We start from the raw sequence: 23,340 nt of genomic DNA on the forward strand, positions 1-23,340 counted from the left end.
GACAATTTATGTGATGAAAAAAACACAAGTGTCTTCTGGGAAAGAATATAAAGGTATGACTATGTAGATAATGACATTTATGAGTGAAACTAACTTCTGGATTTCCTGAAGTTTCCACTGTTTTTTTGTCATTTTTTTTAACCATAAAAAAAAAATTGGATCAAAGTGATCATGTGAACCCCAAAACTGTGCAAAATCAAAAAAAAGTGCAAAAAAGGCTTCACACTTAGAAAATGTGTGAAACTTTTCTCAAGCAAGGTCGCACATCCATCAGTGCTCACCTCTTATAATTATACATAACCCCCCCCCCCCCCCCAATAGCTCTACATGGCCATCTATTAATATACAAATTTGAACTGGGGCAAATTTATGAACCATAAGATGATATAAAACCTAAGCTGTTAGAATTTATATTGTGCTAATCCTGGGGTGTTTGACTCAAAATGCTCAAGCAGCCACTGAAAGCAGAAGCAAATGAGGAAAGCTCAGGATTCATGATTGGCAAAAGATTAGTCCATCATAACTAAAGTTTTTTTTAGAAACAATGCTATAAAAGTTCTTAATCAAGTATAACTTGTATCCAAGTATAATCAGATCTTGGGAAGTTCAGTGTTTTGCTTTTCCAAAAGACAAAACTGGTGTTGATTTTTATCCTGTTCCTTAAATCCAGGATTCTATAGTTTTAGGTTAATTTTGCAACATTTTACTCCTGCAAGATTCTTTACCTTAGAAAAATGAAAGCATTTGATTATAAGTCAAGCTGATTTTAAGCCTGCAATGGCATGCATCCAGAGCTTGAAGGATTAATTGAATCCACAAAAGACCTGCCCCCACCCTGCACATGTGTCCACTTGCTCAGGCTCTGTCAATGTTCTTCAAGGTAAGGCTCAGGAGCCAGTGGACCCCTAGAGTGGCTCCCGATGGTCCACTACCAGTGGGAAGAAAAACATCCTGCACATGTTTTATCCATGATTGAAGGCCTCTGCACTCCCTGCATATCTGGAGAGGAGCAGGAGAAGGCAAGGGTCTATGATGGCGAAAAGAGCCAAGCCCTTGCTCCAACTCCAGCCTAGTCCAGCAGTTGGCTGTCATGGAGAAGGAGAGGCAGTCCATAGCAGCAAAGAGCACTGCCCCTGGCCCCGCACTGAGTTGGAGAGGAGCAGGAGAGGCAGACTGCTGTGCTGCGCTCTGCTCCTCCTCCCTCCTGACCTGGCTCCATAACATACTGAGAGCCAGAGGAGCAGGAACAGCCAGGTCCCAACAGCCAAGGAAATTGAAAGGGCCGCTCCATCTCCTTCCCATGCCAGAGAAGCAGGAAACATGGCACAGCCAGCAGCAGGAAGAGCATAGCATAGGGAGGAGGAGGTCAACTTCAACATAGCCAGCAGCAGGAAGAGTTCCACAAAGAGAGGAGTGAAGCCACAAAGCTACAAACTGAGTACACTTTTTCAGTGTCTTAATTGTTGGCAATGGGGGAGCCAAATGCAGTGTAATTTGAGAGGATCAAAGTGAGGGGGTGTGGAGTTGGGAGTGAGTGGAACAGGCAAAGCAAGGCAACAGAAGTGGAGGATGTATATGTACTAGGGATGTGAATCGGGTGCCCGATCGTTTGCGCTTTTGGGTTCGTCTGGCCATGGGAAAATCTCATTTTCCCAAAGATCAGCATTTTTTTTTAGTGAAAAATCGTATTTCAGGTTAGTACGCGCTAACTCCCATTAGAGCGCACTAACAAAAATAACAAAAATAAACCTTTTTTTGTTAGTGCGCTCTAACGGAAGTTAGCGCACACTAACCCGAAAAACAATTTTTACTAAAATTCGGGGGGGGGGGGGGGGGGGGGGGGGAGTTTGTTTCGCTTTTTAACTGATATATAACGAACTTTGAAAAATCGTACGATATTTCAGTTTGTTATAAAAATGATTCACATCCCTAAAATGTACTCACCCGAGATGACTGAAGAACAACAAGGAAGAAAAAAGGAGGGTGGTGCTGACCAGTGGGAGGTAGTGAGGAGGACCTCCTTCGTCAACTGCGACATTGGAGGGGACCACCACCCCCTTGTGGGCCAAACATTGGAGGAGGTCTTCTTTCCCTAACCTGGCTCTGCTCGGACAGCTCCATTGGATCCAAAGTGTCCTCCACTTAAATAGTGAAGATCATTGCTCTATGTGGTGACCTTTATCATGGTGATTAGGAACATAATGCAATGAAGAAAGCAATGTCTTCCTGCCAAATGGTATTGCTCAGAGAAGAGGATTTCACTAACAACTAATGGGGGTAGGCAGCAGTGCACATCCACCATACTCAGCCTGGACAGAATAATCAGGAGCGTGAATTTTTTTTTTTCACTCTTATTCATTTCTTTTTCATTGCAGATCAGCCCTCTACCGGAGGAATACCTATTCAGTTCAGGATTATCAGAATAAAAATGCATGAGATAGATTTGAATATACTGAATCTCATATGTATGCAGATCTATGCATATTCATCATAGATATCCTAAAAACTTGACTGATTAAGTGTACCTCCAGGACAGTGTTGGGAAACATTGCAGTGACTGGCAGACCCTATTCTGCAAGCTGTCCAGGACTGTAGGAGACCTGGAACAGCTTGCGTAACCCATTCCACTAGCCACTGAAAACTGAAAGAGTTGAGACTGGGGTGCAGAGTCCAACCTACCCAGCCATTGATAGCCATGGGCAGTCAAGTTTGACTGATAGGGTACTTCACATCAATCAACCAAGACTCAAGGAGACAAACAGCCACTGGCGAACCTCACCCCACAGAAGAGCAGCAGCAAAGCGGGTACCATAAACTCAATGCTGCTGTCTATCCCCATAGTGTTATGATAGACAACCTCCTCTCCACTAGATGGTCATGCTGCAATGACTTGCATAGAACTGAGCAATGGCAGGCCTCCAGCAGACTAGCAGTAGTTCAGAGGACATGCCACAGAAAGCAGTTAGTGCTAGGAAGAAGCCACAGTAGCAGGTCTGTAATACTATGTCTTTCTGAATAAAATCTAAGTAATAAGGCCTGAGTCTATCTGGAGCTTGTCACACAAGCACACAATCACACAATACTCTGCCTCCTCCCCATCTTATGCAGTACACATATCCATGTGGATGGAAACATACTTGGCTTAGGAGGAGGGAGTTAGCCACTTGGGGAGCAGACAGTGCTTTTATCAGCCCCAAACTGCCATTACTGTGCTTTCCTTCCACAAAGGTTTGTGAGAATGAGTGAAGGGAACAGCAAGAGAGTTGGATGAAGGCATGGGGGTTGGGAGGGTGGAGAGTGAGAGAAAATAAGGTAGTGATACCAAGAGTATGGACTGAGAATGGGGATGTGGAAGAGTGAGAGACAGTGGGACCGAGAGAGTGCTGTGATGGAGGGAGATAGATCAGTGGGGTGATGGGGGAGTGAAAAGGAGATGGAACTGATGGGGAGAGAATATTTGGTGTATTTATTGTGAATTTCATTGTATGCTATGATAAGCCTATATAAAAGAAAATATTTAATTGGTCTTATCCATTGAGCCAAACCTTTATGATTTGCACCTGTAATTTGGAGATTGTAATATTTTAGAAGAAACCCTGAAAATATCTTCTAATTTCAGATAATTTGCAAACTCTTGGGTAAAAAATGAACTTTTAGGATTGTTTCCCAGGAGAATTAACTTGAGCTCCTGGTCAGTGGGCTAAGAAACTGATTTCTGTCATCCAGTGGCATGCGGTGACATTTATACATAAGAGCATAAGATATGCCATACTGGGTCAGACCAAGGGTCCATCAAGCCCAGTATCTTGTCTCTAAAAGTGACCAATCCAAGTCACAAGTACCTGGCAAGTACCTAAACATTAGATAAATCACAAGCTATTATTGCTTATTAATTAATAGCAAATTATGGCTTTTTCCTCTAGCCACTTATCCAAGCCTTTTTAAAACCCAGTTACAATAACTGCTGTAACCACATCCTCTGGCAATGAATTCCAGAGCTTAACTATGCGCTGAGTGAAAAAGAAATATCTTTGATTTGTTTTAAATGAGCTACTTGCCAACATCAGGGAGTGACCCCCTAGTCCTTTTCAATATATTTATAAATGATCTGGAAAGGAATACAAGTGAGGAATCAAATTTGCAGATGATACAAAATTATTCAGAGTAGTTAAATAACAAGAGGATTGTGATAAATTGCAGGAGGACCTTGTGAGACTGGAAAATTGGGCATCCAAATGGCAGATGAAATTTAATGTGGATAAGTGCAAGGTAATGCATATAGGGAAAAATAACCCATGCTATAGTTACACGATGTTAGGTTCCATATTAGGAGCTACCACCCAGGAAAGAGATCTAGACATCTTAGTGGACAATACTTTGAAATCGTCGGCTCAGTGTGCTGCGGCAGTGAAAAAAGCAAACAGAATGTTAAGATTATTAGGAAGGGTATGGTGAATAAAACGGAAAATGTCATAATGCCTCTGTATTGCTCCATGGTGAGACCGCACCTTGAATACTGTGTACAATTTTGGTCGCCACATCTCAAAAAAGATATAGTTGCGTTAGAGAAGGTACAGAGAAGGGTGACCAAAATGATAAAGGGGATGGAATAGCTCCCCTGTGAGGAAAGACTAAAGAGGTTAGGACTATTCAGCTTGGAGAATAGACAGCTGAGGGGGGATATGATAGAGGTATTTAAAATCATGAGAGGTCTAGAATGGGTAAATGTGAATCGGTTGTTTACTCTTTCGGATAATAGAAGGACTAGGGGGCACTCCATGAAGTTAGCATGTAGCACATTTAAAACTAATTGGAGAAAGTTCTTTTTCACTCAATGCACAATTAAACTCTGGAATTTGTTGCCAGGGGATGTGGTTATTGCAGTTAATGTAGCTGGGTTTAAAAAAGGTTTGGATAAGTTCTTGGAGGAGAAGTCCATTACCTGCTATTAATCAAGTTGACTTAGAAAATAGCCACTGCTAATACTAGCATGGGATATACTTAGTTTTTGGGTACTTGCCAGGTACTTACAGCCTGGATTGGCCACTGTTGGAAACAGGATGCTGGGCTTGATGGACCCTTGGTCTGACCCAGTATGGCATGTTCTTATGTTCTTATTAACTGATTTACATTAACTTGTTCAAGTCCTTTCATGATTTTGTAGACCTTTATCATATCCCACCTCAGTCATCTCTTCTCCAAATTGAACAACCCTAACCTCTTTAGCCTTTCCTCATAGGCCAGCCATTCCATGCCACTTGTCATTTTGGTCACCCTTCTCTGCATTTTCTCCAGTGCAACTATATCTTTTTTGAGATGCGGTGACCAGAATAGCAGGTGATTGGCTCACTTCCCTCTCCCACACGTGTCACTGGCTCTCCTCACCCTACCTCCCCAGTCTACAGCAATCTTGCGCCATCAACCACCTCTCCTCTAGAGCAGAGCTTCTCAACCACTTTTTATATCAGGGCATACTTTCAAGTTTGCTTGATCCTCATAGCGCATCAAGCCAAATTTTACAATGTTACATATATTAATATCTACTGGTCAGGTGACTATGAAAATGGTAGCAAATGTACTTTTATCTAAATTGAACAGCACTAACTTCCCTCCCCAAGGGCCAACCCAAATAGCACTCTTTTTTTCTCTAAACCCAATCCCCTCAAGAACCAATCCCAATTTCCTTCTCCCTAATGCCCAGTGCTCCTTTTAAGGATTGGCTTGCTGTGTGCAAACATTTTTGGTTACATTACCTTGTGAGTACTACTTTATTTGATGCAAAAAGCCTATCAATTTTATATTCACAGAAACCCAGTCCTTAAAGGGAATATTGGCTAAGTCCATCCCTTGCTTAAAAAAGTCGCCTAATATCTACTAAAAGCAGTGAAATAAAATGTATATGAAAAAAATATTTTCTGCAATAACATTTAAAACAGCTTTCTACATGCAGGTGAAATTAATAAAGAGCAAACATTTTTAAAAATAAAAATAAAGAAGGGATGGCCATAATGTCGCAAAAGCCAGTGATAATTGCCATCATTTTCACATCAAGAATTAGTTACATAAGACAGACCCTCACCAAAACAATAAAGGTCATAAATTATAAATAGAAATACACCCTCAAAAACTGAACAGGAAACCACAAGCCCAACTGTATTATGCAGTGCAACCATGGAAAAATCTGGATGGTTGGTTTTTCTTTTCGTGAAAAATTTGTATTTGAAAACAAACAAAAAAAAACCCAACAACCCTAATCCTTCCCATACCCAAACCTAACCTCCCTACCAACAAGCCCTCTGCCTACTATCCTGAAACCCCCCCCCCCTTTAAGACTCACCCAAAGTCTGTGGTGGCCTTGCAGGGTGGTGGGGCCTGGAAATGATCTCCCACTCCCGGGCCAGCAGCAGCCATTAGTAAAAAGAGTGCCAGCAACCCCTTGCCCTTATCATGTGAAAAGAGCTGCCAGTGCCATTGAGCAGCCCCTGTCATGTGGTAGAGGCAATAGCAGGCCTCACCATTTTCAACATGGTGCCAGACATATGTGAGGGTTGTGAAAGCCTATAAATGACACAATGCTTTCACAGGCATGCAACCTCATAAGGGTGCGCACACAAACAGGCCCCCAATCACTCCCACAGGCACACAAGCAAGCAGGCTCTCAATCTCTCTCACAGGTGCTTACACAAGCAGGCACTCTGTCTATCTCTCTCACATGCACAAACACAAGCAGGCTCCCAATCACTCTCTCTCTCTCTCTCTCACTCACGCACACACAATTAAACACAAGCAGGTTCCCAATCTGTCTTTCTCTCCTTCTCACAGACACACACACTGCAGGCTTTCTCTCTCTCTCTCTCTGTCTCTCTTTTTCTCTCTGAGGCACACACAAGCAGCTATTAGGGATGTGAATCGGGCTTCGGACGATTGAAAATATCGGACGATATTTTCAAAATCGTCAGAAATCGGGGCTCCCCCAAAATGATAGGAAAACCCCCACGATATTGATGCTTGGGGGTTCTCTTATCGTTTTGGGGGAGGGTGGGAAAAACGGCACACAAAAATAACCCCTAAACTACCCCGACCCTTTAAAACTAATCCCTTAGCTTCCCCCACCCTCCCAACCCCCCCCAAAAAAAAAAAAACTTTACAGGTACCTGGTGGCCCAGTGGGGGGTCCCTGGAGCATCTCTCGCTCCCGGGCCGTCAGCTGCCACTAATCAAAATGGCGCCGATGGCCCTTTGCCCTTACCATGTGACAGGGTATCCATGCCATTGCTGGACCCTGTCACATGGTAGGAGCAACTGGAATGGCCCGCGCCATCTTGTGCTCCTACCAAGTGACAGGGGTTGACCAATGGCACCGGTAGCCCTGTGACATAGTAAGGCAAAGGCTATCAGCGCCATTTTGGATACTCGCATGGCTGACGGTCCGAGTGCAGTGGTCGCTCCCTGACCCCGCTGGACTTTGGCAAGTCTTGTGGGGGTCAGGAGGGTCCCCCAAGGACTTGCAAAAAGCCCCTGGTGGTCCAGCGGGGGTCCAGGAGCGATCTCCTGCACTCGGGCCATCGGCTGCCAGTAATCAAAATGTCGCCGATAGCCTTTTGCCCTTACTAGTCACAGGGGCTACCGGTGCCATTGGTCAGCCCCTGTCCATGGTAGGAGCACAAGATGGCGCAGGCCATCCAGTGCTCTTATCATGTGACAGGGTCCGGCCAATGGCACGAATACCCTGTCACATGGTAAGGGCAAAGGGCCATCGGCGCCATTTTGATTAGTGGCAGCCGATGGCCCGGGAGCGGGAGAATCGCTCCAGGGACCCCCACTGGACCACCAGGTACCTGTAAAAAGTTTTTTGGGGGGATCAAGAAGGTGGGGGGAAGCTAAGGTATTAGTTTTTAAAAGGGTTGGGGTGGGTTTTTTTTATCGGCTTCGGGCGCAGCCAATAAACAAATCCGCGATCGGGCCCGATGAAAAAAAAAACACATGTGAATCGGAACCGTAATCCAAACCGATTCTGGTTCCGATTCACATCTCTAGCAGCTATCCTGGCTCCATCGGGCCTGGTTCTTCTTTGACTACGAGAGGGATGGGATCCATTCATGAATTCGCCAGGCCTCTCTTCTTTGTCCACAAGCAGGTGAGCTGTGCTCGTGCCACTGCAGGCCATTTTTCTTCTTTGGTTGTGAAGCGGATGGGATCTGCTGACGTCCCTGCCGGTTTGAGGGGTGGACAGTAACAGGAGTTTAGCCAATCATCTCCCTACTGCTGCCGGGCTGGTCTCATGATAAGAGTTGCAAGACTTATGATAGGCAGGCATATCACCATTGATTGGATCAGGCAGGGGTTTGGTTATCTCTGCCAATCCAATATTTAATGTTGTGGTGGCACTTGCGACCCGTAGGAATGCCTATGGGCTGAGGATTCACTGAATCTCTTGAAAGCCTTGACTGCATACCACTGCTGACATCCCTTTTTGGCACATGCTTCCTTTGTAGGCAGGAATGTCTATGCCTCTTGTACCTCAAAACTTCAGCTTCTTTCAGCATCATAAAACATAATCATTTTTGTATTTTTAGTCCAACTTTCCAAATGATGATCAAGATGGCTTAAAGCATTATTAGATGACAGGTACAATATCTTCCTGCCCCAAAGAGCTTACAGTCTGTGGGCATCTGATGTGATAGAAGATAGTGACATGCCCAAAATCAGTCCCTCGGTTCCCTGGTTCTCAACCCATTGCTTTAACCACTAGGCCACTCCTTCTGTGGTACTGCTTATGAGTGTTGTAGATAGCTTCCTCTTTTTAGTTAATCCTTCCTCTTTGCAATGCTTTAAGCAATCAATATAGATCTGTATCTTGGCATCAGCTATATGTGGAAAAAGGACATGTTTGAAGGACATATGTTTGTGAAAGTTGATAATTTAGGACTACAGATGCACAAACTCGCACTCAAGCAATCTCATTTTGCATAGTTATACTGTGGTGCTCATTTTGAATTTACCACAAATGGTTTTAAAATGCATTCCATTTAATCTGCAAATACATTTGAGTAAATGCATTTGAAACTGAAATGAAGTCATTTGAAACTCATTTTGTGGGAAAGTTTAATGAAGACTCTAATGCATGTTAGATGTTACTAGATGTGTGAGGAAATGCTGTATTACACCTAAGTTTTCGTTCGATTGTTGAGCTGTATGCGTCTGTGGGAAAATCTTGGCACCATACAAGGGAAATACTCATAAACTTCCAGTATTGGGTTCCCAAGGTGAGGCTTGTACAGTAGTGACTTCCTCTTTTTTTTTTTTTTTCCAAGCTGAAAGTGAAATGTTTCAGCCAGGCACCATTTCAGCAGTTAAGTTGTCTCTGGGTTACAGGACAGAGTTGAAGATTTCTAGTTCTGAGAGCTGAAAATGACTAGAAATACATTGATAGTTTGTGTTGCTTTCAAAGAAAAAAAATTGTTCATAATTTATATTTCTCTGCTACAACAAGCTGCTTTAATAGAAAAAAGACAAAATGACTGTTCAAATTATGTCATGATTTCCAGAAGATAAGACTGCTGAAAATTTTATTTAATATCTAGCACACTTATTTTGTATAGGCAAAATATATCATGCAAAGTGGATTACACATAATATAATATTGAGTAAGGAATGGACAAGTTGTGTAACCTATAGAACATCCCTTTTGCTATTCATGAGATACATATTTTCTCTGCTGGGCTCCTTCTGTACTGTAGTTGATATATTCTAGATGGTTTAGGAAGCATATTGCGAAGTGACTCTCAAGGAAAGGGAGGAATTTTTGGTAGTGGCATGGAAATTATATCTAGGGATGTGAACCATCGTTTTCATATATCGTCTTAGAACGATAGAAATCGTGTGGGCCTGGCAAGAAATCGTCCTTCAGGCAACGATTGTTAGTTAAAAAATCGTTAAAAATCGTTTTTTTTTTTCTTTTTTCAGATTAGTGCGGTGGCGCACTAACTAACTCGAGTTAGTGCGCACTAACGCGAAGTTAGTGCGCAACTAACTGGGATTAGTGCGCACTAACTGAAAATGATACAATTTGACACTTTTCAGGTCAGTTAAGGTCAGTTTAGGAATGAATATGTATTCCTATTGGCTGCCCTCTTATTTTTCATGTTACCAAGTTCCTACTGGACAGTATATGGGGATGGGAAATGGACACAGTTGGTAGCTTGACAAAACAAGTAATGTGATCAGTCAATGTGACTAGAACTTGTGCCCTAACCCTGATACCAGGGGTATTGTGATCTTCCTGCACACAGTGCCCTATCCTATTAATACCAGGAGTGTTGTGATCTTCCTGCACACAGTGCCCTATCCCTAATACCAGGGGTGTTGTGATCTTCCTGCACACAGTGCCCTATTCCTGATACTGGGGGTGTTGTGATCTTCCTGCACACAGTGCCCTATTCCTGATACCGGGGGTGTTGTGATCTTCTTGCACACATCCCGATATCAGGGATAGGGCACTGCATGCAGGGAAGATCACAACACTCCTGGTATTAATAGGGATAGGGCACTGCATGCAGGAAGATCACAACACTCCTGGTATTAATAGGGATAGGGCACTGCATGCAGGAAGATCACAACACCCCTGGTATCAGGGATAGGGCACTGTGTGCAGGAAGATCACAATACCCCGGAGGAGTGAGGGTCAGGCAGCTCCCCCCTGTCTGTGAAGCCAGCCTCTCACTAGTAATGCAGGGAGGGAGCTGTCTCAGACTTCACCATCCTCCCCCCCCCCCTACCCACACACCATTCACTAGCTGGGACATGGGGGAAGTCAGGAGTGAGGGTCAGGCAGCCCCCCCCTGTCTGTGAAGCCCGCCTCTCACTAGTAATGCAGGGAGGGAGCTGTCTCAGACTTCACCATCCTCCCCCCCCCCCCCTCACCCACACACCATTCACTAGCTGGGACATGGGGGAAGTCAGGAGTGAGGGTCAGGCAGCTCCCCCCTGTCTGTGAAGCCAGCCTCTCACTAGTAATGCAGGGAGGGAGCTGTCTCAGGACTTCACCATCCTCCCCCCCCCCCTCACCCACACACCATTCACTAGCTGGGACATGGGGGAAGTCAGGAGTGAGGGTCAGGCAGCTCCCCCCTGTCTGCGAAGCCAGCCTCTCACTAGTAATGCAGGGAGGGAGCTGTCTCAGACTTCCCCATCCTCCCCCCCCCCCCCCTCACCCACACACCATTCACTAGCTGGGACATGGGGGAAGTCAGGAGTGAGGGTCAGGCAGCTCCCCCTGTCTGTGAAGCCAGCCTCTCACTAGTAATGCAGGGAGGGAGCTGTCTCAGACTTCACCATCCTCCCCCCCCCCCCCTCACCCACACACCATTCACTAGCTGGGACATGGGGGAAGTCAGGAGTGAGGGTCAGGCAGCTCCCCCCTGTCTGTGAAGCCAGCCTCTCACTAGTAATGCAGGGAGGGAGCTGTCTCAGACTGGTATCAGGGTTAGGGCACTGTGTGCAGGAAGATCACAACACTCCTGGTATTAATAGGGATAGGGCACTGTAAGAGATGACTGTAGTAGATTGAATAAAGATCTGATGTTTTCTGCTCTCCTCACACCAAACAAAAACAACACACAAGCAGAGAAGCCCTTCTTACAAAGCTGAGCTAGTGAGTTAAGTAGGAGGAAAAGTAAACATACTGGTGCCAGTGTGGCTACTTAAAAAATACACTTACCAACAATCAATTACATATATTTGAACTGTGTACAGTTCCAGCCAGGACCACCTTTCTAAAATGCACAGTGATTGGCAAATTCAACATGCACTAGCATTTCAGGTGCCTGCTAACAAAAATAATAAACAAACAAGTTCTAGTCACGTGAGTGCTGATCATTACATACTTTTTTTTGTCAAGCTTCCAACTGTTTCCATTTCACATCCCCCCCAACCATATTGGTAACATCAATAGATAAGAGCACAGCCAGCCAATAGGAATACATACATACATATTCATTCCTAAGTGACCTTTACTGACCTGGGAAGTGTGAACACTTTGTTTCATTTTCTGTTGGTGTTCGTTAGTTTCCAGTTCCATTTCCCATCCCCCCAACCATCACCTCAGTGGTAACCTTGGTAATATCAATAGATAAGAGGGCAGCCAGCCAATAGGAACACATATTCATTCCTAACTGACCTTCCGTGACCTGAAGTGTTTATTTGTATCATTTTCAGTTAGTGCGCACTAAATCGAGTTAGTGCGCACTAACGGGGAGTTATGTGCGCACTACTCGAGTTAGTGCGCACTAACACGATTTAACGATTTTTAACGATAAATCGTTAGAATTTCTATTGTATCGTGTTCTATAACGATTTAAGACGATATAAACATTATCGGACGATAATTTTAATCGTTGAAAAACGATTCACATCCCTAATATCAAAAGGGAGAATTTATGCTGTTGTAATATTAGTCCCAAAATATACTTTAGATCAGGGGTGGGCAAGTCCGGTCCTTGAGGTTTGCATACAACTGAGGCAGTGTGTATGCAGGTCTCTCTCATGCATATTCATTAAGGATATCCTGAAAACTCGACTGGTAGGCAGCCCTCGAGGACTGGATTGCCCACCCCTTCTTTAGATCATGTATCATGCAAATTTATTTATTATATTATTTTTCTACTGATATTTTATATAATCTGCTAAAGGATTTGCATGATCTATGCCCATTAACCATTGAAGAGTTAGTCTTAAAGGGCAACCTTTAGGTTCCCTTAAAAGGTAACCCTAGTTTTCTGCCAGTTACCAGCGCCCTCAAGTTAGCATGATAATTCAAAAGGAAAAAAGGACTTTGATTTGTTGGTAAATTGGCATGAAAATTGTGACTAGGTGGTGGGGACTCCTTCCTTGGGTGGCAGGATGCCATTAACATGTACAAGGGCATTGTTTGTGACTACCATTTTATACAAGATTTTTATAAAGGTACAGTTATATGCAAAATTTTAGGAGCCATACTCAATTTTTTTTTTATTTTTATTTATTTTCATTTTTGCATTTTCAATGATACAAATGTATACAATTGAAAAGAAAACATAATTATGACTACAAATAATCCATCAATCATACAGTACAAAGTAATACATTATGTCATAATTCCCATAGTCCCTAATTGTGCGGGGAGACCCTACCTAAGAAACGTCTTTAGTCGGGGGAAATAGAACAAAAAACAGATAACACCGTTTACAAAAGCACTAGGGATGAAATGGTTACTATTTCTAAAGAACAGAATTCACATATTTAGGTTACAGACTCTAGACTAGGGCTGGCTTCAGGTACAGTGGGAATCTATCAGTAAGAAATTTACACAACTGATCAGGCTGGAAAAATGTATATGTTAAATCTTTAAATTTGATGATACACTTGCATGGAAACTTGAGGAAGAATAATGCTCCATGCTGTAACACTATAGATCTTACTTCAAGGAACTGCTTCCTCCTTTGTTATGTTTCTTTAGCTAAGTCCGGAAATATTTGGACATTCATACCAAGAAACATTTGCCGCTGGTTTCTAAAATACATTCTAAGGACCCAATCTCTATCGAAATCCAATAGAAAAGAAATTATAAGTGTGGATGGTTGGGCCACTTCTTCAGTAGATGTTTCTAGAATCCCAGATATATTCAGTGGTGATAGCTGTTGCATTTCTCTACCTTCTATAGGAATATTTTTCTTAGAAGGGAGATAATAGATCTTCGATAAAGGAGGCAATGTGGCTTGTGGTATTTTTAATACTTCTACAGCAAACTTTAGCCACATCTCATTCGGTAAAACCATTAATTTCTTGGGAAAATTGATTACTCTTAAATTTTTATTCCACTGATTGTTATCCAGATTTTCCAATTTTCTTAAGAAATATGTTACCTTTCACCAGATTTTGACAATGTTTTTTCATGTCTCCCATCTCTGACTTTAATACATCTATTTCCTGTTTAGTTTGTTTGCTTCTCTTAATTTATTTACTTGTTTTTGTAACTGTCCCACTTTCTTTACTATTGGGCTGATCTGTACAGTCATATTCTTATTCAACGCCTCAATAGGTAACCAAATTGCCTCCAATGTAAATGCTTCAATTCTTACCAGAGGTGTTAGTATAGGTTCAAATTCCTGCAGATCTCCCTCCTCTAAGTCTCCTCCGCTGTGCCATGAAACCAGATCCTCCAGAGATCGCAATTCTCCTTCATGTGGTTCTCCACCTTCGGACCTGAGGGCTGCTGGTTGAATCGCTCTGGCCGGCTCTTCCTCCGACCTTCGCGAAGCCCCCTCCCTGGCGTCATCCAGGAACAATTCCATCCAGGTCAGGTTAGTAGTTCTACTTGCCGCCGGGTTCTCAGGGGCAGTCCTTTCTGCCAGTGACAATAATGTTATTGAATCATGGAGGGCGCCGGCTGTCAGCTCGTCTCCTCGTCATTCCTCCTGTGATTCCTCACCCAACTCTCCATTCCATCTCGTGATGTGGGCATCCATCGGCCCTTGTATCTGACCCAGCGGCAAGGCTTCTGAATCTAGCCTTTCGCGAGCCCTCCGCTTATGCCCCGAGTGAGGCATTGGAAATTCAGTCGAGGTAAGTGAGGAGAGAGATGCGACACACCTCTCTCTAGCGTGCCATCTTGATCTCCTCTCCATACTCAAATTTTTATGTTTCAATGAATCTCTAGATGAACAGAAGTTGAATCAACCTCTGTAGGGAATATGTTAGGAAAAGGACCAATCAAGGGTAAAGCATTTTTTTTTAAACCAGATCCTAGCTGGCATCTGCATGGATTGATAGTAGGGGTGTGCATTCGTTTGCAACGGATTGGTAATCCACAACGTATAGGGTCATATTTGTTGTATTCGTGGGGAAGCGAAACCTATCGCGATTCCCACGAATACAACGAATCTTCACCGAATTATTCGGCCGTCTAAAGGAGAGAATTTAACAAACCTCCCACCCTCCTGACCCCCCCCCCCAAGACTTACCAAAACTCCCTGGTGGTCCAGCGGGGGGTCCGGGAGCCATCTCCTGCATTCACACCGTCGGCTGCCGGTATTCAAAATGGTGCCGATAGCCTTTGACCTTACTATGTCACAGGGGCTACCAGTGCCATTGGTCGGCTCCTACCATGTGACAGGGGCTGACCAATGACTTGAAGGGAGACAGCATTCCTGTGTAGGCCCTCCCCCAGAGGCTGCCTATGAATGATGATCGTCCAAGTCACAAAGGGAGGGGAGGGGGATGGTGGACTGATCTCAAGAAGGAAGGATGTGTTTCAGTGTGCTCCCCCAAGTTAGGCCTTCATCTTAGCAAAAACGTTCTGCCAGTTCTTAGTGATAGGGTGGAGAGAAAGAGAGGGAAACTGAGTGATTTTTATAATTTTTCCTACACTGACAGGGAGGATTTTGGCTGGCTTTGACCTGTACCTTCTGGGAGGCTGTAAGCCCCTCTCCAGAAGTGCAGAAAGGATCTGTACACCCTTTTGACCCATCAAAAGGAGCGTGCAGTGGCCATCCATTGAAACCCCTTTTAGTTTTATCTATTTTGTGGGAAGGAAGGTGATTTTGCTGCCCCCTTCCTTGCCCAGTGAAAGAGCTATTTTTCCAAAGAGGAGTTGGAAGAACAAATTCATCAGGAGACCCCGACCGGAGTTTCCACCCTGGGACACAGGACACAGGGAGGAAGATCGGCAGTGCCCTTCTGGAGTCGGGTACTGTTTGTGAAGGGACATCCTCCCTGGTTAGGTTACCCAGACCCTTGGGGGACACATTCATTCTACACCATGCATGGATTACAAGTTCCAAGTTTCAGTAAAAGGGACACTTCCACAGATGGATACAGCCAAATCCCCAGTGGGCCTCTTTTGTAGTTACAAGCTTTGTGTGTGCATACACTTTACATTAGTGCATATCAAGGAACTGTGCCGGTGGGCACTGGGTAGTTTAGCAGACTCAAGTATATTATTGGGACAGTCTGTGCAGCCAAATCCCTAGTGGGCCTCTTTTGTAGTTAGAAGCTCGGTGTGTGTGCACACATTACATTAGTGCATATCAAGGCACTGTGCCAGTGGGCAGCCAGTAGGCACTAGGCAGTGACATTAAATCCATAATGTCAGGGAAAGCTAGATGTGGTCGAGTGATTGGGACTGGCAGAGGAGGCACTTCAAAAGGCACTAGTGCCAGTCCCCCATTAAGTTAAAAGAGACCTGTTGCAATCTAAACTCTTTGGAGGGGCTGGCAGTTCCATCCGAAAAAAACTAAAATCTAAACATTTTTGCATCACACCATCTGTTTCTGACCCTGTAGTTTTGGAGGTGAGGGAAGGGGAGGCTGAGTCATGCCAGACAAATGTCAACACCCAAAAGCAGCAGTGGGACAGCAGTCTTGACTTAGCATTGACAATGTAGCGTAGGCACTGTTTGCTTCTGATTCAAATGAAGAATCATCTTGTGTGGGATTCTTCATCAGAAACGGAAAGAAGTAATAGCTGACACAAGTTTTAGGAGATCAGTTAGTCTTGTCTTAGCCTCCACTTCAGTTAAGCAGGGGAGAGATGAAACTGATGATAATGAGGAGGAGGAGAGAACAGTCAGCGCAGGCACAGAGGGTGACTGGGCCCCTTGGCATTGCTTCTCAGGGTGCACCCACTACTTCAGTTCCAGTGCCAGCATCCCACCCCCAAGGCTATATAGAAGGGAGGATCACGAAGACATCTGTGATCTGGAGCCACTTTAAAGTGAACTGGAGGACCCGTGTTTGCTCAGTGTAATTACACTGGCAGTGCTATTAGCAGAGGCAAGCAAATGGGACATCTATCTAATTTTGGCATGATGCATCATATGAAGAGGCAACACACCCAACAACAGTACTGTCATCTGGGGATGGTGGCAGTACCAGTCAGGGGACCCTTCCAAGCAGTGTATACTGGTTGAAAAGCAAGCAGAGTCAGCCCATGCCCTCATCCCCTTCTAGCAGTCAGGTGGCAGGCCAGCAAACCTCTTGACATGTGGCAGAAGCGACAACCCACCATGGAGGAAATGGGGTGGAGTGTGGTAACGCTATCCCAGGGGTAGGAGGCAAGCCAGCCCTCAAAAGTTGTAACCAGGAGCATTGGGGAAATGATTACCCTTGATGACCAGCCCTTGCAGTTAGTGGAGAATATGGGTTTCAAGCATTTTCTGAAGGTCGTAGTTCCAATTACAAAGTCCCCTCAGAACCACATTTAGCAGAAATGTCCTCCCCAGCCCTTACAAGCAGGGTCGCAGTCGCATCTAAGCACTGCTAGCTAAGGCAGAGGGGAGAGTGCGTTTCACCTGTGATTTCTGGACCGCCATGAATGCTGCACCCTCTTACCTCTCCCTGACAGCACACTGGTGGGACCTGGCTGAGGCAGGGGCAGGCTGCAGCTCTATTACTGAACAAGTATCAGGGTGGAGGTGAGCTTTAAGCACACCCACCTGAAGGACCAGGCCCATACCGCAGTCAATATTCTAGCATGCATCAGACAGATGCTGGAGGGCTGGCATCTATACCAGTGAGACAGGAATCCTCAGGCAGGGTTATTTGTCACAGACAATGGTGCTAACATGGTTAAGGCAATAAACAACGGGCGCTTTAAGATCATCCGATGTTTTGCACACATTCTGCACCTGGTAGTAAAGTCAGCTCTGGGCCTGGAGTCCAATGACCAAGAGAGTGAATACCTGCATAGATTAATTCAGAAGTGCAGGAGCATAGCAGCGCACTTCCACAGAAGTTTAAAGGCGGGGCAGGTTCTTCAACAAAGCAGACTGATTTGGACATGCCTCACAAGCATCTCATTCAAGACATTGCCACCCGGTGGAATTCCACCTTTATGATGCTCAAGAGGTTAGTGGAGCTGCAGACACCCCTTCATGAACTTTCTGGTACAATGGACATAGGTGTGCAGAATCCCCTAGGGCATCATGATTGGTTAGTCATGAGTCAGCTGGTAAAACTCCTGCAGCCCTTCAAGGATGTCACGGAGGAGCTGAGCCCCAGAAGTGCCACCTTAGCTGACATCATCCCTATAGTTAATTATCTGGATGAACATTTGGAGGCCTTTAAACAGGAAGAGGGAATGACAGTTGAGGTGCTGCATTGTCTGGACATTTTGCAGCAGCAAGTGGAAGAGAGATTAAGGCCTTTAACAGAACAGAACACATACATGCTCGCCACAGTCTGTGATCCCCATGTGAAAGGAAAACTCGCCCTGCATTACAATTGTCTCTTATTGGTGAAGGATATGCTGTTAGCAAAAGTCCGTGAACAGGAGCGCCATTGGCAGAGACAGATTAGGCGTGAAGCAGAGGTGGAAACAGCGTGCACTTCAGAGAGTTGTGGTATCCCAAGCAGGAGCAGCACTCTGTCAGAGACAGCTAGTACCTCCTCCTCTACTTCAGAACGCCAAAGGCACGTTGCCCATAAAGATTCTTCTGTTGTGCGACTGGCTAGAGAGAAAGCAGCTGGCATGAGTGACTCTGAGCCCGCCCAAGCACTGGAGGAGACAGCAGCACAGCTGTCAGTGACACAGTATCTCTCAGAGCCCATAGAGAACATGCAGACAGATCTGCTGGCATATTGGACACACGTGTCCACTATCTGGCCACACCTAGCCAAAGTGGCTCAGCGATATCTGTCATGTCCACCAACCAGTGTGCCCAGTGAATGTGTCTTTTCAATGACGGGATATCATGAGCCCTCACCACTCAAGGCTGGCACCAGAGTTGATGGAAATGCTAGTGTTTTTGAAAGTAATCCTGCCTTTGCTTGGGTTTCCAAATTTTCCCTGTGAATGGCAAGATGAATAAAAGTAATTGAAAGCCTTGCAGCAGCTCCAGCTGCTTCCTATGCTCCAGATAATATAAGCCCTGCAGTACATGTATCTTACCTGAAACGCTGTGCCTGTCCATCCACTGTCCAGGCCGTATGTCCCTACAAGGGCCTGACCTGAAACGCTGTGCCGGCCCATCCTCTGTCCAGGCCATATGTCCCTATAAGGGCCTGACCTCAAAGGCTGTGCCTGTCCGTCCACTGTCCAGTCTGTATATCCCCACAAGGGACTGATCTCAAACTCTGTGCTTGTCCGTCCAGGCCTTATGTTCCTACGTGGGCTTGACCTCTGTCCTCGATTGCTGTGCCTGTCCATCCAGGTGTTATGTCCCTACGTGGGCTTGACCTCTATCCTCGATTGCTGTGCTTTTCCATCCAGGCCTTATGTCCCTACGTAGGCTTGACCTCTGTCCTCGAATGCTGTGCCTGTCTGTCCAGGCCTTATGTACAGTCCTAATGGCTGAACCCTCGTTGCAAAGGGAAACCTCAGTCTCTGGCAATTCAAACTAGTAATCCTTCACAGCATGGATCCTTAAATAAAAGAAACAGTTTTCTTTAGTTTCTGGGCAGAGAAGAGAACTTCCTCCGTCTTGCTTATGAAGTCATGATCTATTTGCAAATGCTTAAATCCTAACAATTTATAGCATTATACACTCTAGGGGCCAACCTATTCCAAGGAAGCCCTTCCTGCTCAAAAAAAGGGAACTCTCACCTGTGTTGCAGCCTATCTCTTAGAACCGGTTGACCCACGTTGAACCGATGTTCACATAGCACCCTGCTCCATGTCGCCATGCTTTGAAGGCTCGTGCTCCACTCTAGGGGCCAACCGATTCCGGGGAGCCCTTCCTGGCTCAAAGGAAAGGGAACTCTCCCTGGGTGTAGCCAGCCTGTATCTACCCTCTGACCTATGTTGAACTGCTGTTCACATGCACCCTCCTCCATCTCAGCCTTGAAAACTCTCGTTTGTATATCAGCTATGTCCACCAGATTTTAAAAGACCAGCGAGAGCTCACTAGACGCCAATGGAAACACCCCACTCTAGGGACGAACCCATTCTAGGGAACCCTTTTCTGCGCAAAGGAAAGGGAACTCTCCCCAGGTGTGTAGCCAGTCTGTATCTACCCTCTGACCCATGTTGAACTGTTTAACCTCTTCCGCCTCAGCCTTGAAAATTCTCGTTTGTATATCTGCTAACTCTACCAGATTTTAAAAGACCAGCGAGAGCTCACTAGACACCAACGGAAACACCCCACTCTAGGGGCGAACCCATTCTAGGGAGCCCTTTCCTGCACAAAGGAAAGGGATCTCTCCCCTGGTGTAGCCAGCCTGTATCTACACTCTGCCTCTGTGCCTTGCTGCCATACACCAAATGACTCACTCAACTCCTTATGGTTTCTTGCCACTATCATGGTTGCTCAGTGTGTTGGTGCTAGTCTTTCTGCTTGCTATGTTCCCCCTTCATTGTGCTGTAGGATATTCATGCCACTTGTCTTGCCGCTTTGCCTGTTGTGCTGCCTTCGAGGGTTCATGCATCTGTTATCTGTGCTCTCTTTTGAAGCTGTGGTGTGTTTTTGACACTCTCGCTGCTGCTTTACACCTCTATTAAAGCACTCTTCTTGCCACTCCTGGTATTCCTTTGCCCCTTTAAGGTACCTTAGGCTATTCATGCCACTTTGGTGCCACTTTGCTACAATCTAAGTACCTTGGAGCTCTTTTCTTGTCCTGATGATTGCTCCCCTGAAGTTTCATCAAAATTGATAATAAATCCCCAATTCTGCAGCCAAAAATAAGTTGCAAATACTTCCCCCATTGACTTTAATGGGAACCAGAACACGAATGCAACGTATCAGGTGCGCCATTGAATGAATGCAACATATTTGCCCGCCGACGAATACGAATACCGAATCGGACAAATCGTACCCTCTGCACATCCCTAAAAATTTGCTAGAAATGTGACCAGTTTTGCCCAGATTCAAGCCCTTCCTCTTGGTAAAGTAAAATTGATCAGTTTTGGAAAGCCCATCTGTCGCAGTGGTGAAGAAACAAAGTAGATAATATATAGGGACTCATTCATACTGCAAATCATGGGCAAAATAGAAAGAAATTAAAAACTTATGGTTAAAAGAAGACTGCACTTGCCTGTGATTCTGCAAGATTGACGTTGCTGTTTGAATTACTGATTAGGCTAAGTTTTTGTGTCCCATTACTTAGCTTTCTCTAGCTCACAGTAGAAGGCAGTGCATTTTCACACATTTTTTGCTTTCTGAGGTGGTCAGTGATGTACTTGTAATTGAATAGTAAAATAATTTGTTTTCCAATATTAGAAACACTATGATTGAAGGGAAAGGACATAAAGTGCATCTAGACCAGTGGTCCCCAAACCTGTCCTGGAGGGCCACCAGCCAGTCGGGTTTTTGGGATATCCTCAATGAATATGCATGAGAGAGAATTTGCATGCACTGCCTCCATAACATACAAATTTTCTCTCATGCATATTCATTGTGGATATCCAAAAACCCGACTGGCTGGTGGCCCTCCAGGACAGGTTTGGGGACCACTGATCTAGACTGCCCAGTTTACAAAACTGTTAGAGTCCAAGACCCTACTGATCTTTCACTTATTCTATGTCTCATCCCAATTCAAAACTCAATTAAATGTTATAAATACATTTTTTGCTATAAGGGTAATCAGCAAGAGCAGTGAAACTTTTCAGTGAAAATTAGCAGGTCTACAGTGACTTGTGACTTCTGCTTGTAATTACAGTTCTGTAATTGCTTGAAAGCCAGTTTCCAAGAAAATGTCATGCACTGGCATCCTGTAGTCAGCCAAAATATATCTGTATACTCTGACATCTTTCATTTTTTTTAAATGTTTGCTTTTTTCTGTGTGGAGATATATTTTAAGGAACCTGAATAAATGATAACATTGACATTCTGCAAATGCCTTCAGAGACTGTGGCACACCAAGCCACTTATTGCAATGTCTGGAAAAAGAGCACAGACTCATACTGTAGGGAACCGGAATTCACCTACAAGGCCTAAGGCAGTAGTTCCCAAACCTGTCTTGGTGGACCCCTAGCCAGTCAGGTTTTCAGAGATAGATTTGCATGCACTGGAGGCAATGCATGCAGATTTATCTCATGCATATTCGCTGTGGATATTCTGAAAACCTGACTGGCTAGGGGTCCACTAAGACAGGTTTGGGAACCACTGGCATAGCGGATGAGATAAAAATGACATGTCCACTCCAAGTGTTGTGTTTCAAAAATAAAGTCCAATACTTAGCAATATAGGGAGAAAAAAAATCAAAATGCATTCCTCAGTCTTCTCATGTTGTTTCAGTAATATAAAACAGAAAGATCTTCCCCTCAAATTCCCACCAAGACCCATTTCTTTCTCAAGAACCAGATAAAAGACAAGAATCTCCTTTTTTTTATGCAAACACTCATTGGCTATAGACTATCTCAATCCAATCCTTTCCCTGGAGATTAGGGGTTGGAAAATTCCTAAGTGGCCTTTCATTCTTACCAGAGATAGAACTTCCTTCTCCAGTGAATCTTTAGAACCCCATGCAGAACATGGCCTCTTGGCCAACTCTCCTCCAGCTCCCTTTATCTCTCATTCTACTCCAAACCAGAACATCTCCCTATGACTAAGGGTCAACCTTTATACCCCAGAAAACTGGCCACCCCTTTTGACGGAAGGACCATTCTATCACTACCCACACACCTCCTGAATCTCCCTTTGCTGGAAAATTCCTAAGTTATAGATGAGTAGGACCTAGACATTAGGGATGTGAATCGTTTTTTGACGATTTAAAACAATCGTCAGATATATTTTAAATCGTCAAAAATCGTTAGAGCCGCGATACAATAGCAATTCCCCCGATTTATCTTCAAAAAATCGTAAATCGGGGGAGGGGGAAGGCGGGAAAACTGGCACACCAAAACAACCCTAAAACCCACCCCGACCCTTTAAAACAAATCCCCCACTCTCCCGAACCCCCCCAAAATGTTTTAAATTACCTGGGGTCCAGTGGGGGGGTCCCGGCGCGATCTCCCGCTCTCGGGTCATGGCTGCGTTAATAGAAATGGCGCCAGTGGCCCTTTGCCCTTACCATGTGACAGGGCAAAGGTAGCGCCGGCGCCATTTTGGTTCTTGGCACCCGACGTCACGAGTGCAGGAGATCGTTCCCGTGCCCCCGCTGGACCCCCAGGGACTTTTGGCCAGCTTGGGGGGGGCCTCCTGACCCCCACAAGACTTGCCAAAAGTCCAGCGGGGGTCCGGGAGCGACCTCCTGCATGCGGGCCGTATTGCCAATATTCAAAATGGCGCCGGCGCTACCTTTGCCCTCACTATGTCATATGGGCAACCGTTGCCCGCGTGCAGGAGGTCGCTCCCGGACCCCCGCTGGACTTTTGGCAAGTCTTGTGGGGGTCAGGAGGCCCCCCAAGCTGGTCAAAAGTCCCTGGGGGT

General features: G+C 45.0%; 1 protein-coding gene across 12 annotated transcripts in view; it reads left to right on the forward strand.

Moving 5' to 3' along the window:
- LOC115099952 (spindle assembly abnormal protein 6 homolog) overlaps window positions 1-23,340 on the forward strand; it is a 311,055-nt gene that overhangs the window by 164,538 nt on the left and 123,177 nt on the right. The gene's annotated exons all lie outside the window — the stretch shown is intronic.

This window comes from Rhinatrema bivittatum, chromosome 1, assembly GCF_901001135.1.
Source record: "Rhinatrema bivittatum chromosome 1, aRhiBiv1.1, whole genome shotgun sequence".
Taxonomy (NCBI): Eukaryota; Metazoa; Chordata; class Amphibia; order Gymnophiona; family Rhinatrematidae; genus Rhinatrema; species Rhinatrema bivittatum.